This window comes from Cnephaeus nilssonii (genome assembly GCF_951640355.1).
Source record: "Cnephaeus nilssonii genome assembly, chromosome: 17".
NCBI lineage: Eukaryota > Metazoa > Chordata > Mammalia > Chiroptera > Vespertilionidae > Cnephaeus > Cnephaeus nilssonii.
This window is the reverse complement of record NC_137088.1, coordinates 18,567,603-18,581,845: the sequence shown is the minus strand read 5'-3', so window position 1 is coordinate 18,581,845 and position 14,243 is coordinate 18,567,603. Positions and strand designations below refer to the sequence as shown.

Below are 14,243 nucleotides of genomic sequence, written 5' to 3'. Positions count from 1 at the left end.
CTATGAACACATTCTGGTTGTTTCCTCAAGTGTGGTGCTGGAGGGAACTCAATGTCCCTCAAGGTATGGCACCAGCAACTGATTACAACTTTCTATTCATACATACGTAAGAATAGAAAAATAATTCATTCTTCTTTTACCAATCTCCTTAGAATTGTTAAACTTAAAAAAAAACATCATTATAATTTCTATCCTTTTTTTATCCTCCCTTCAGACCCCTCACACCTCGGCCATGACCAAGAAAACCTGAGATCCAGGAGTTATACATATATTTTGCCTTGCCTTTTAACTCTAATTCAAAATATATGAGAAACACTGGAAAAAAGAAGTTTGTGTAATCTCATCCTTAGCAACGATCCATGGGAATTTTAAGAAAAGGTGGCAATATGGACAGGTCTTGACCCCACATTAATTGTTAAAAATCTTGAGCGTTCTCAGAGAGAGCACGAGGGGAGGTTTGACACTTACCCTGCTGTCCTCCTGGCTTTCGGGATCTGCTGACATCTCCACGCCCTCAGCATGAGCTTCCTTCTACACTACTTCCCAGCCAGGTAGAATGAAAACTTCCTAAGCAAATAAACTGCTTGGCTGCTTGGAACCCAGAGCCACGTCCTGCACTTACGTGGCTGAGCTATCCCAATTACACATGCTTGAAATGCACCTTAGAGACCTGTGCTGACTGACGCTGGGGTGACGTCATGACTGTATGGATTTTGCCACATAACGCACACCGCGGCCAGGCTGCTCTCTGCAGCTGGGATTCCACACCATGCCTCCCACCCCGCGACCAGAGCCAGTGTCGCAGCAGGAAGATGAGCAAAGCGCGTGGTAACCGAAACCCCTCGTGAAACGAGACTCCTCTAACACCAGGAGGCTGCCTGGACCACTAACACCTGACAGGCTACCTTATCCGCATCCACAGGCCCTGGATGAGGAGGAGAACGTTTACTCCTCTCCACCTCCAGTTCCCTCCCACCAGCCCGGTCATCCTAACTGCAGAGGGGAAGTAAAATAACTCACTGCACTAATTATGCTGCTTATGACCAGGATGTGGACAGGGATAATTTGCCTTGACATAGGCTTACGGTTCCCATATATTTGAAATTTCCTTGGCTTTGAAGCCATCAAGGTTCAGGCTTGGCAGGCTGCATTTCAAGTGGCTTTTTTTTTTTTAAAGAAAGACATTATTCTGAAAATGCCCCCTATAGCAACACTTGTTTGCTGCCGGGGTGCCCCGCAATGACTTTAATTTGCTTTACTGCACTCTTCAGATATCATGTTTGTGCCGGCGTGTCAGGTCTGGAAGCTGTCTGCATGCCAAGGCAATGCCCCCCTAAGTGAAGTCTTACATAAGCCCGACAAATTATCTTCACATGGAAATCATCTCGATGGGCTATTATGGAGCCATGAAAATAACTGCTGGTGAACCACCAAAACAAAAGCTGGCTGCGCAAATACTTCAGAGAGCCCCAGTCACATGGCATTTTTTTTTGCCAGTGACATTGTGCCAGGAGATTTGTTAAAGGTACTGGCATATTTTCCTTTCTTTTCCACTTCCATCCTTTCCTCCCTCTCCCCTCCCTCCCTCGATGTTTCCTTCTCTTCCTTTCAGCAGACATGGTTCTCTTTTCCTCTCCTCCCTCTTCCCATTCCTCCCTCCCTCCCTCCCTCCCTCCCTCCCTCCCTCCCTCCCTCCCTCCCTCCCTCCCTCCCTCCCTCCCTCCCTCTTGTTCACACCTGCCTGTCCCCTCCTTTCTGGGTGTCCCTGTCCCGCATGTTATTGTTCAGATTCTCTCTCTATTTTTTATCTTTGTTGTTAAAAATATTACAGTTATCCACCCCTTTTCCCCGTTGACCCCCTCTACCCCACACCCACCCCAGACTCTATATTTTATTGTCAATCCACCTGATACTCCTAGATTCGAAATACCCTGCACTGATCATGTATAACCCTCTCTTAGATTATAGCAATCAAGATGGTCTATCACCGCTCTCCTCTACTTAACAATCCTCAATCTCTTCCCACTGGGTCCAAGATAAAACCTTACTCTTCAGCTTGTACACGAGATGCTCCAGTCCAGCCCGGACTCCCACCATCCTACCTCCCGCCTTCACAGTCTCCGTCCGCAGCACACCTCACTACCTCCCAAACAGGCTCTGCCTGCTACAACTCTGACAGCCGCGCCTCCTGTCCGCTCCTTTTCCCAAAGCCTGAGCCAAGCCCTTCTCTCACCTCCTCAGGCAAAGTTAGTTACTTTCCTCCTCGGGTTAACACTGCATTACAAACATAGTTTTCTGTCTCCTCAAATAGGTTAAGAGGTCCTGGGGCAAAGGTGTTGCTGACTCACCCACCAGGCAGTTGCTCAATATATGTTTGCGGAATGAACTTTGTTTCTCGGAGTTTCTGCTGGATATTTCACAAGTGTGAAGCAGCAGCAGCACAGTATAATACCTACAAGGATACATGTGCGCCCTGGCCAGTGTGGCTCAATGATTAGAGCATTAGCCTGCTCACCGAAAGATTGTGGGTTCGATTCCTTGTCAAGGGCATGATTCTGGGCTACAGATTTGCTCTCCGGCCCTAGTCAAGTGCACATGGTGGCAACCAATCTATGTCTCTCTCTCTCTCCCTCTTCCCCTCTCCCTCTTCCCCTCTCTCTTCTACTCTCTCTAAAAAGGGATGGAAAAAATATCCTTGGGTAAGGATTAACAAACAAATAAAATTCAAATCCCATCTGTGACTTGAGCAAGTTACCTTATCTCTTGGTGCCTCAGTTTCCTCATCTATAAAGTGGAAATAATATCATTCAACTCTAGGGTGGTCATGAAGACTAAATGAGTTGCAATATGTAATGTAGTTATAACACTGCCTGGAAAATGGACAGACATACATGTTACGTGTTTGCTAAATAAAATGGAGGTGATGCTGATATCCCATGGCTGTGCCTGAGGAAGAAGGTTTGGGGCATTATCAGGACTGACAATATAGGAGACTAAGTAGATCCTTTATTGGGAACGTCAATGTCTGCCTCACTCTTCCAATCAAAAGGATAGCCACAAACAACAAGAATAAAACACCATTCTACAAGAAAACTAAAATTGTTTTAGGCTGCACTCAGGGTTATGGCATGAGCTAGCTGGTTCTGGAAGGTATATAAGAAAAAGCAAAAACGGTTAAGAAAATAAAATTCTTAAGACCATTGTAAATGAGAAAGCACACACTTGTGGCACACTGTTTGTGTCCAGGTAAGAAGTTAGAGAGACATCTAGCACCATGCAATTTAATACGAACAGATGAGCAGAATTCAAAACTCAGAGACAATTCCTTTTGCTTGCAGGGAAATCGAGAAAGATTCTCTGGGCTGGAATTCTGCAAAGTCTGTTTATACCTAAGTGCGCCTGCATAGTCTGGCCCTGCACACATCCTGGCTTTATCTCTTGCCATGCTCTCCTGTATAAGCCTTATGCCCCAGCGGTCCTGGCAATCCTGAAACCCCCACATGAAGGCTCACCTCCTCGCCTTTGCATGGCAGCCACCCTGCCTGGGTGCCCTCCCTCTGCTTCCTATAACTCTCACTTGGGTTATCACTCTTCCTGAGAAGCCTTTCATTGCTTTGGGCCTTTCCAAGCCCCTATGCCCTCGCCCTCAAAGCCCCCTGAGCACACACATTTCTGAAAGCACTTACACTGCATTCTACCTATATGCTCACTTCGGAAGTGAACATACAGGTGGAATGCAGTATAAGTGAGCCTTTCAAGAGAGAAACTGTGCCTAAGTCCCCAATGTTTCCTCAGGGCCCAGCACAGTGCCTGGAACAAAGTAGATGCTCAGTAAATGCTCACTGGGTACTTATTGACAGGGGCAAATTGTTGTAGGGGCAAACGCATTGCCAGGTGCCTGTGGCAGCAATGCTGGGTCTCCCCTGTGCACTGTTGATCTGCGTCATGCTCTGGGGACAGCTCACGTCTGACACAGCTGGAATGATCACATGATTAGAAATTATGTTTCTGGGGAAGTAGAAATAGTTAGGATTCCTGAAAAGGGTTAACAACTATTGCACACATGATAGCCCGGGCCAAGAATTTAAAAGCTTCTTCATGAACTTCAACAATGTTTATGACTAATTTATTTTAGGTGGAAATACATATTAAAGCCACAATGAGGCACCACTGTATACCCATTAGAAAGATTAAAATTAACGACTGGCATTACTGAGTCCTGGAGAGGATATGGAGCACTTCAAACTTTCAAACACTGCTGGGGGCCATGTAAGGGCATACAACTACTTTGGAAAGCTGTTCAGAAGTTTCTAATAAAGTTAAACATGTACCTATTCTATGACTTAGCATTTATACAGCTAGGTATATATCCATGAGAAATGCTTACAAAAAGACAGCCCCAAACTGGAAATAACCCAAGTGCATATCTACAGGAGAATGAGTAAGTTGCAATCTATAATAATAAAAGCATAATATGCTCATTAGACCGGAAAGCCGAATGACCTTCCGGACGTCCTTCTGGACATCCTTCCGGATGACCTTCCGGACGAAGCCTGGGCTGCGAGGGCTAAGGCAAGCCACTGTGGCTGCGAGGGCCGAGCCCCTTGCACAAATTTCGTGCATCGGGCCTCTAGTATATTCATATAACTAATGCTACTCAGCAATAAAAAGAATGAAATACTGATCTATGCAACAGCATGTGTGAATTTTTTACATGTCATATTGAGCAAAAAGTGTCAAATACAAATGAGTACATAAGTACTTCTATTTTGCATATTAGAAGTTCAAGAACAGGCAAAAATTCAAATTGATGGTGATGGAAATCAAAATAGTGGTAATCTTTGGAGTAAGGGTTTGATTCTGATGGGGGAGGGGGAAGAGGGCATGAGAAAACCTAGAATGCTGGATTTTTATTTTTTTTAGCTCCTTTTGAGTAGGGATTACATGCATATACACCTATATAAAAACTCATCAAGTCTTAAGTACTTCAGCATATGCATGTTACACCTCACTAAAAAGTTATAAATAGATATTGATTGATTGATCAATTGCTCACAAGAAATCTAGATGAGTGGAAGGCACAAAACATTCTCATACGAAACTTACGAGTATGAATCATATAGACCCTCTTTGGTTCAAGAAAAGAGATAATCACTGAACAAAACCTAATATGCATCGGCTGAATGGCATGGTTGTGGAACAGGTAGAGCAAGGATGTGCCCTTCCCAGGCGCTTATGCCTGTAGCATAACTCCCTTTTGGGGATGGGCGAATAAAGAGCTCAGCTGAACTATCTATTCGGGATTTTTGCAACACAGACCTTTTCTCAGTCATAAACCTTTAAGCAAGTCATCTCCTTGCGTCACACTGTTTGAAAATCATTTCATAAAAATAAGGTTGTGAAAACTATTTTTCATAGTAAAGTTAAAACTCTGAAAAGTATAAGCATAGTAAAGACAGAAAATGGGAAATAGAGTCTTTAAAATCCTTTTGCAAAGCTTTGCCAAAAAGTGAGATGAGCCAAAGATGATGAAAAATTTCAAATCCTTGAAACCTACCATGTCTGTCACACCTGCCCAACCGAAAGAAAATAGATGCTTTAGCAAAAGGCATTTTCTCCTCGTTACCAAACAGGGCTTTAGCCCCAAACTCCAGTTGAACCTGACAACACCACATGGGGATCTGGAGAATTCCCAGGCTCTTTCAGCGTTTCTCAACTGGGTGTTACAGCATTTGAGACAGAACGAATCTTGGGTGGTGCACTGAAGGTCCCAAAGACTAGTAGCATCCCAGCCCTCCCATCACTGTGATAGCAACAACATGCACAAACACTGTTCCTGATTGAGAACCACCACTGATATTTTGACTGGAAACTTAATTGGCACCTGATTGGACTAATCCACCCTGTATCAGTATTCTGACTGGTATATCTAGTGTTAAAAAAAATACTACTATCACTACTACTAAATCATCAGTCAACATTAGAAAAAAACAGATATTTCACTCAAAAGTCCACATTTTCAGGTCTCTAAGTGACTCATTGAAGTTACCTGCCCAGCTGTGGCTGGCATTCAAATTTGCAACCTACACTTGAGGTCTATGTTGTAGGAAGGTCAAGTGGCCGGTTACTGGTTTGCTTCCCACTCTGTACACTGGGGCTCACCTAATGGATTGCAACGGGAAGAAGCTAGCAAAGATGATGAGAGGAAAAGCTCATCCCTTTAAGGCCTGGAGCAGAGCTTCTCTAAGCCACCACCCCAAGTATCCTCTCACCTGGTCCATTTCCAAATAGAGCCAGGGGCAAAATCATCAGTAGAAGAAAAGAAACAACTCTATAGTCCATCAATCATGACAAAATGAATGACTCTACCCAGTTATATGCCCCTAATCTTCATCCTGTTATACAGGCTGAATAGCTCAACTAGTTATGTTACAATGATGAGCTAATAGCATGTCCCCAAAGACTCCATTCATTCCTACACCCTATCAGAGCAAACTTTAGAGGTTTGTGGGCTAATGTGATTCTTTTTTTTCCTGGGAGGAAGGTCTATAGTTTTCATCAGGTTCTTCTAAACCACTAGCCACATGTAGCTATTAAGGATTTGACATGTGGCTAGTTTGAAGTGAGATATGCTATACCGGTATGTGTACAATACACCCAGCATTTCAAAAACTTAGCATGAAAAACAGAATGTAGAATATCTCAACAATTTTTATATTGGTATTTGTTTAAATGACATTTTGGATATTGAGTTATAGAAAATGTGATAGCAAAATAAATTTCATCTGTAGTGTTTCCTTTATACTGTGGTCACTGGAAAATTTTAAATTATATATGTGACTTGAGTTTTGACTCACATTATATTTTTAGTGGACAGTACTGGATTATAGTCTAAGGGCAGGAAATAAAATTGTTTCAAAAGTTCACGACAAGTTACAACTACGAATATATTTTGAAGCATATTTATAAAGTAAGAAACTACAGGTGATTTTGGAGAAAAAAGTGAGCTTTTGTAAAAATATTGATTTGCAGAGAAACAATGATAAAAAAATATAAATTTCACTTTGTCCTCTGAATCACTTAGCCCGGAAAATAAACCAGTGTTAGAAACTTAAACACCTTGATTTTTTCAAATCAAAACCATAGTTTCCATTTGTTCAAACAGAGGGTTTAAAAAGTTCCTGGGAAAAGTAGGTAAATGGGTTAAGTATCTTTGTTGTTCTTAATCTAATCGACATGCATCAAATAACACAGAGTTTATTTGGTTTGCCTTGGGGCCGGTCTCATGACCCCTCATAGGAGTAATTAGGTATTAAAGTCTTCCTCTGAGCAACACTTGAAGCTTCTCTTTGCTTGGAGCTCCACAAAGGCAGCATTCTGTCCTTTGGTCTTCAGATGTTGGGTGCATCAGAATCTCTCCTCAGCGTTTCCTTTTGAACGGAAAGCTAATTGCTTCAGGGTATAGTTGCCCAGATGCAAAAGAATATTAATGTAATTTTTTCTATTGTTATTATCAATGTTTTGATTCAGCTAGAACATTCTAATGAAAGATATTTCTTTTTACAGAAGCTTGTACCTTCTGTGGTTGAACACACTATGTGGGTACAGACTCCTGTTCATTTTAACACATAGTCCTGCATCTCATCTGTTACAGAAATGATCAAAACTTTTACCTTCATCTCCCTTTCCTCACATCCTGCCACATTTTGCAATGCAAGCACCTCTGGGTGCCATTTAATGGGTCAGTCCTAGGTTGGTACAGGTGGAACTCATGCAGGAATTTAGCCATAAGTGCGTTTTTCATGAATGAGCATTGCATTCATGCCTACCTGTCTCCCATTCACTCCACCTCCTATTCCACCCAAAACTTTTACTAGTACACCCAGCATTTCAAAAACTTAGCATGGAAAAACAGAATGTAGAAGTAATCCTTCTGGTGTCCAAGATTTCCATTAAATGATGCCATTCATTTTGATGAGCACTAAGTGGCCCATGATAAAGTTGTCATCATGTTTTCCTTAACAAGTTGACTCGTTCCAACAAACTTGGGCCCCAGGCAACTATAGTTCATATATATATATATATATATATGTATATATATATATATATATATATATATATATATATATATATATATATATATTTGAATTGTTTTTTTTCTCTTTGCTTCCTGGGCCACAGCATTTCTGCCCTTTAAAATTTCAATTGTTCCCCAAGCCCAGATAGAAGCTGTTAATGACTCTGTTTTTAAATATTTTTAGGCCGACAACTACAACAATCATACAAGGCAGCTAGCCATGCAGAGTTCAAGGACACTGAGTATGGATTCAACATTCTTCCATTTTAATGTGCATAAGAATCTTGTTAAAGTGCAGGTTCTGACTTACTAGACCTAGAGAAGTCCCTGATAGTCTACATTTCTACCTAACTCCTGGATGGTGCCATAACCCACACTTTGAGTAAGAAAGGAGACCGTCTCTAGGATGTCTTCTATCTCCAGTTGTCTATAATTCTGTGTGACCGGAAACCTATAGCTGACATAAGCAGGGCAGACACTCCTTAGACATTTGCTAAAATACTCCAGAAGTCATAGTACCAGTTGTGGAAATGTATCTAAAGAGGGGAATTTAGAAAGTAAGTCTGAGAGTCTATCACCAAACCATTTTAGAATCTTAAGGTGGATCAAAGTTACTATCTATTATTTCTTCCAAATGTATATTTAGCTACTTAATTCGTAAGATATCTCAACAAATGAGCCCCCTTCACAGCCCAGCTGTCTATCGGATAAAGCTGGGTACAAAACACATCTAAGTTTATTCAGTAACTTGTTTCATAAAGCAGCTATCTTGAATCTGTAGGCAAAGAAAGTTTTTGCTAAATAAATATTTGCTATTCACTTTATCTGTTCTGTAAATATAAGTGCTCCCATATAAGGTTTTCTTAATGTGGAACCTCTCTCTCTCATTCCATATCTGATAAGTATAAAAATAATTTATATTAATAGCAAAGACAACAATTCACAGTTCCTTTCATCATATCGATTGTTTTTCAATTTCAAGTATGTCTGCCACCATATAGTTGATGCTGATATTAAATTCCTTGGTGCAGGTAATTTCTTAAAAAAGTAGATTAACTGGAAATCAAAAGGAAGCTTATATATTATCTTTTTCATAAGCCCTTTAAATTGATTTTAGAGAGAGAGGAAGGGAGGATAGATAGAAACATTGATGAGAGACATCGATTGGCTGCCTCCTGCACGCCCCCTACTGGAGATCAAGCTCACAACTCGGGCATGGGCCCTGACAGGGAATCAAACTGGGGACCTCTTGGTTCACAGGTAATGCTCAATCACTGAGCAATACCTGCCAGGCTATATGATCTTTTTTATGTATAATGTTTCTGTCTCTCTTGACTATAGGCAGATAATTTTTCACCATATTAACTCAGTGCTAGGCACATATTATGTGCCAAATACTTTGCTAAGTGCTGGCATTTGGGGGGTGAGAAGGTGCATAATTTCATCCTTTGGCTCAGCCAGGCTCAAGTGAATGGGTAGATAGGCACTTGGCTAAGCATTTGCAACATAACATGCCTATAATAAAGATGTCTGTAAAACAGATTGCAGAACAGGGCCATTACTTGGATGGTGATGTTGGCCTCTGAGTTCTACAGAAATGCACACTTACAAGTCTGTATCCTTGTTAAATTTTCATCATTGATTAATTTCAACTTCAAAGATATATTAGTGTATCAAAAGTTTGAAGTATAAATAAAAATCTGTTTAGATGTATTAAACCACAATACAGCAAATGTTCAGACATGAAACCACCCACTGCCTACAATGACAATAAAAACACACACACAAAACCCCCTAGTAAATATTGGAAATAGGTTTTTAGGGACTATTAAACCCCCCTCCCTTTCTCCTCTTCCATAAAAGTCAAATTTTGTTTATTCTTCTAGTCCTGAATCAAATTCTACTCCCTTCACTGAAAGTTTCATAGGTAGTGACCGCCACCATCTCTTCATCTTCAGCTCTCATTATTTTACACCAAGATTAATTAATAGCTGCTTACTTGACCCAATCTCACCTCCATCCTATCTGTCACATCATTGCCATAGGATACTTTCTAAAATATAAAATTGGATTAAACCACTATGTTAAAAAAATTTAAATGGCTCCCTGTGACTGTCAGATTGAAATGCAAACACCTTAGACAGACTTCCAGATTTCCATCTGTCTTATCCTTACTGGCTGAATTCTATACTTCATCCTTAACAACCTGCCTGCAAATTACATATCGTGCTTCTGTGTCTTTGCATGTGCTACTTCCTCTGCTCGACCCCACTGCTCTTACAGTTCCTAGATCACTCCTCTTCACCTTTCCAGACCCAACCTAGGTAGGATAAAACCTCTGCTTTTAGTTTTCATATGTTTAAGTTAGTACATCGCAAAGTTCAGCATGCATCAGTATCATCTGAGGGCTTGTTAAAGTTTCCTGGGTTCCACCCACAGAGTTTCTGGTTTAGTAGGCCTGGGAGGGGGCCGGAGAATCTGCACTTTAACAAGTTCCCAGGTGATGCAGATGCTGCTGGTCCAGAGGCCACACTTTGAGAACCACTTGTCTAAAGAATTCGTCATCAAGAAAACTAGACTTTGGTTGCTCACTTTTTCATTCATTAAACGAATGTTTGTTATGTAAATATGTGCCAATTCCAGCACTTGAACTAGAATAGGTATTTTGCACAGAGGTAAAAAGATGGTCTCTCTCTGGTGAGAAGGAGGCAGGACTGCCTCCATAATTGTGCAGGTTGGACAGTGTGTAAATGGTGCCCACTGGGGTACTGCAGCTCAGCCAGACATGCTAGTCCTGGAAGTCAGAGAAGCAAACCAATGTTTACACAACAGTGTAATATATGCCATGACACAAACACGCATAATGTTCTTTGAGAGGTGAGCAGGACCTCCAAACCCAGATATGAACTTGGGGCAGGTCATCAGGCAAGGCTTCCTAGAGGATGTGATACCTCTGAGGAGTCTGGAAAGGTGAAGTGGTTACGTTGAGAACAGTAGGATCGAGATAGGCAGGGAGAGGAAGTAGTATATGCAAAGACACAGAAGTATGATATGTAATTTGTAAGTAGATTATTATGGCTAAAGTAAAGAATTTCAAGGACTCAAATCACTTTGCCTACAATATGAAGGGCATTTGCTTAATTAAAAAATAAAGTGTGAAGTATTAACACACATTCAAAGACCGTATAAAATGATATTACAGACACCCACATACCCATCGTTTAGATTGGCTTTATTTGCTTCATCTCTCTTTATAAGAAATAAAACTTAGCAAAACACTAATTACCTCTCTCCCTATCTCTTTCCTCTCCCGCCCTTCTCTTGCCAAGCTAGCCACTACTTTACAGTTGGCATGTGTTTTTCCCATGCATGTTTTTATGCTTTTACTGTGTAAGTGTAAGGGCAATTACTATTTAATGAGAGACTTTGTCTAGGACGTTGCAGCAGAAATTGCGATGCTTGCCTCAGCAAACTTCCTGAGAAGACACCTAGAGCAGTAGGCAGCCGATGACAACCAAATCTGCCCACTCCAACAGGGAAAAAAATGGGATTCAACTTGGCTTTACAAAATGCAATCAGAGAGGGTTAAAGTGTCTGTTATTTTTCTTTCATCCTGTTTTTTAGTTGTTATAAGCCCAATAGCACCAACAAGGAAAACAGTTGGGAGAAGGAAAAGGAGATAAAACTCAAATTAGGGTATTCTGTCACTTATTAACAGCCATTATTAGCAGTTTAGTGGTTGAAAAGGTTCAGGTTGCTGACTTTAAAAAGTCAATGGGAAAAAATATCAATAGATTGGGCTTCAATTATTGACGTTTTCCCCTCACTCTCATTCTTATTAATAGCAAAATGTGACTACACAGGTTGTATTTTGTAAGAACATCTGACCTAGTAAGTAAATAAACCAACACACACACACACACACACACACACACACACACACACACACATACATACATACATTTCAAGAACTTTGGTGCCAGGAAAATCACTTGCCCCAAATCACCGAAATGGAGAAGACATACAATTTCCATCTTGGTACTTTCCATTTGGATAGGCTGACTCATAATGATTTGAAGAAACAGTTCTTTTCAAATGCACACAGAATTGCAAAAAAAGCGAGTTTTTCAAAAAAGCAAATTCTGCAAACATTGTGTACTTTCATTTCTGCTCTTAGGCACATTAAACTGAATTGGTTATATAAAAAAATCTCTTGCTAAATTGAATTTAATTTGATTAGGAAATTTGCGTGTACATGCAGACAAAGCATGGTAATTGTGAATTTTAAAAATGTCTGGTTATTGAAAATGTTCTTTTTAATGGAAGTTTTGCCATAGCTTCATTAGGGAACTGAATTTTTGTCAGTGTGGATCCACATTGGGAATTAAATAGGCCATAGCCCTTGGTTGGGAAATCACTCAAGGAGTAGGCAGTTTGTCCTTTCTGAAGAAAAGTAACACAGCCTCAAAAGCTGGAACATTGGAGTAGCTTGAAATCCTTCCTGCTTTGGCCCCACGGGACCCTCTCTTGCCATTTCCTAGCTCTGTCATTACTTCCTTTAAAAACAAATTTCTTGCTCTTCCCAGCCCCAGTTTCCTCATCAGGCTCTGGAAGGCAGAGTTGGCTGCTGGGTCCTAATGCCCTGGCCTATGACCTAAACGAACCAAAATAATTATCTTCTATGTTACTGTCAGACTTCTAAAACACACAAATAGAAAATTTAAATAGAATTGGGTCAAAGTATTTCAGGGGGAAGAAAGTGCTTTTCAGAGGGCCAGCATGCCTCATTGCAAGGGTATAGGTACACGGCCAGTCATTTGAGACTACCTGACACATGTCAAAAGGGAAACGACTGAATCCACCTGTAGCTTATTTTACAGGTGCTATTTAGGTCTTTCTTCCAACCTCAGTCGCCAGAGGTTCCATTCTGCTAGGATAAATGAGAAGGAACCTTGCATTTTATAGGTCATGGAAAAGCATTCAGGTGACGTAGCAAAGGATTAAAGAATTATGAAGAATCTCCCAGGTATTATCAATAGTACATGCCCAAGTAATGCATGAATCGAGTATATACTTGAGATTTACATTCCCAGAACACCCATTATCATCCTTTAGCCACATTACAGGGTACAAGGCCCCGAAAGATAGTCAGTCGTTCCATTGGCTGGAATTCTCTTAAGTATTTTTTTCCCTGGTTTGGGTAATTACTGAACAAAGAAAGGATTGGAAAAGGAGCTAGTCTCATATTTTCTCAAACTTTGTGTAGTGACCTTAGACCCAACATAGCATTAAGAGAATTCATCGGCATTCTCAGTATACAAGGATGTTCATCAGTATTTTCATTCCTTAAATGCCTAGTTTTTTTGTTTGACTTTATTTTCTCTCTGTGTTTTTATACATTTCCATCCCTCCAGAAAATTCCCTCGTGCCCCTTCCCAGTTAATCCACTCTTTTCGCCGAGGTAATCACTGTTTTGATTCCTATCACCATAGGTGAGTTGTGCCTTTTCTAAAACTGTATACAAATGAATGAACACAGCAAGAACTCCTTAGTGTCTAGTGCCTCCCGTTTATAGCATCTATAAAAACCACCTCTTAGTTTCCGTATCTGTCAATTGAGGGAACCGCCTGCAAGAATGGTGTGCAGGCATTCTGAGGAGAGGTAGGTTTCCGGGGAGGGGTGAGGGACCTGATAAGTCACCTAGACTGGGCGTGGGTGAAGAGGAGGCTGAAGAGTGGGGTCTGCGGCACCCTTCTCATCGTCATACAAAACAGCTGTACTTTTCCATGTCTTACAAATGGGGGTTCACTGACACTTTTCATTTGGGAAAAGGGTTCTTTGTAAAAAAACCCCACAAAAAACAAAGTTAGAGAGAACCACAGGTCTAGACCATGCTTGTAGGTCCTTTTGCCCTATTATTCTATAAATTACAAATAGTGTTTTTTGATATGAGAGCTGTGACTGGTCCCCTGGAGAGAAGGCTGGGAGACAGAGGCAGCCAGACGGGGGCCCCCAGGGAGGGCCTGGGCACTAAGTACTGTAATATTAGTACTGGTTACCATCAGATAGCGCCACCCCTCACTGAGGCACCTAGACAATGGGCCAGAGGCCCTGGGCCAGGGGAGGCACAAAGACAGCATTCAAAAGACCCGGCTCCCACAGCCAG

The 14,243-nt window shown here is 41.2% G+C and overlaps 1 protein-coding gene across 10 annotated transcripts in view; it reads right to left on the bottom strand.

The window, feature by feature from the left end:
- The window catches only part of THRB (thyroid hormone receptor beta), a 289,467-nt gene that overhangs the window by 143,808 nt on the left and 131,416 nt on the right, over positions 1–14,243 (bottom strand). The window lies entirely within an intron of this gene.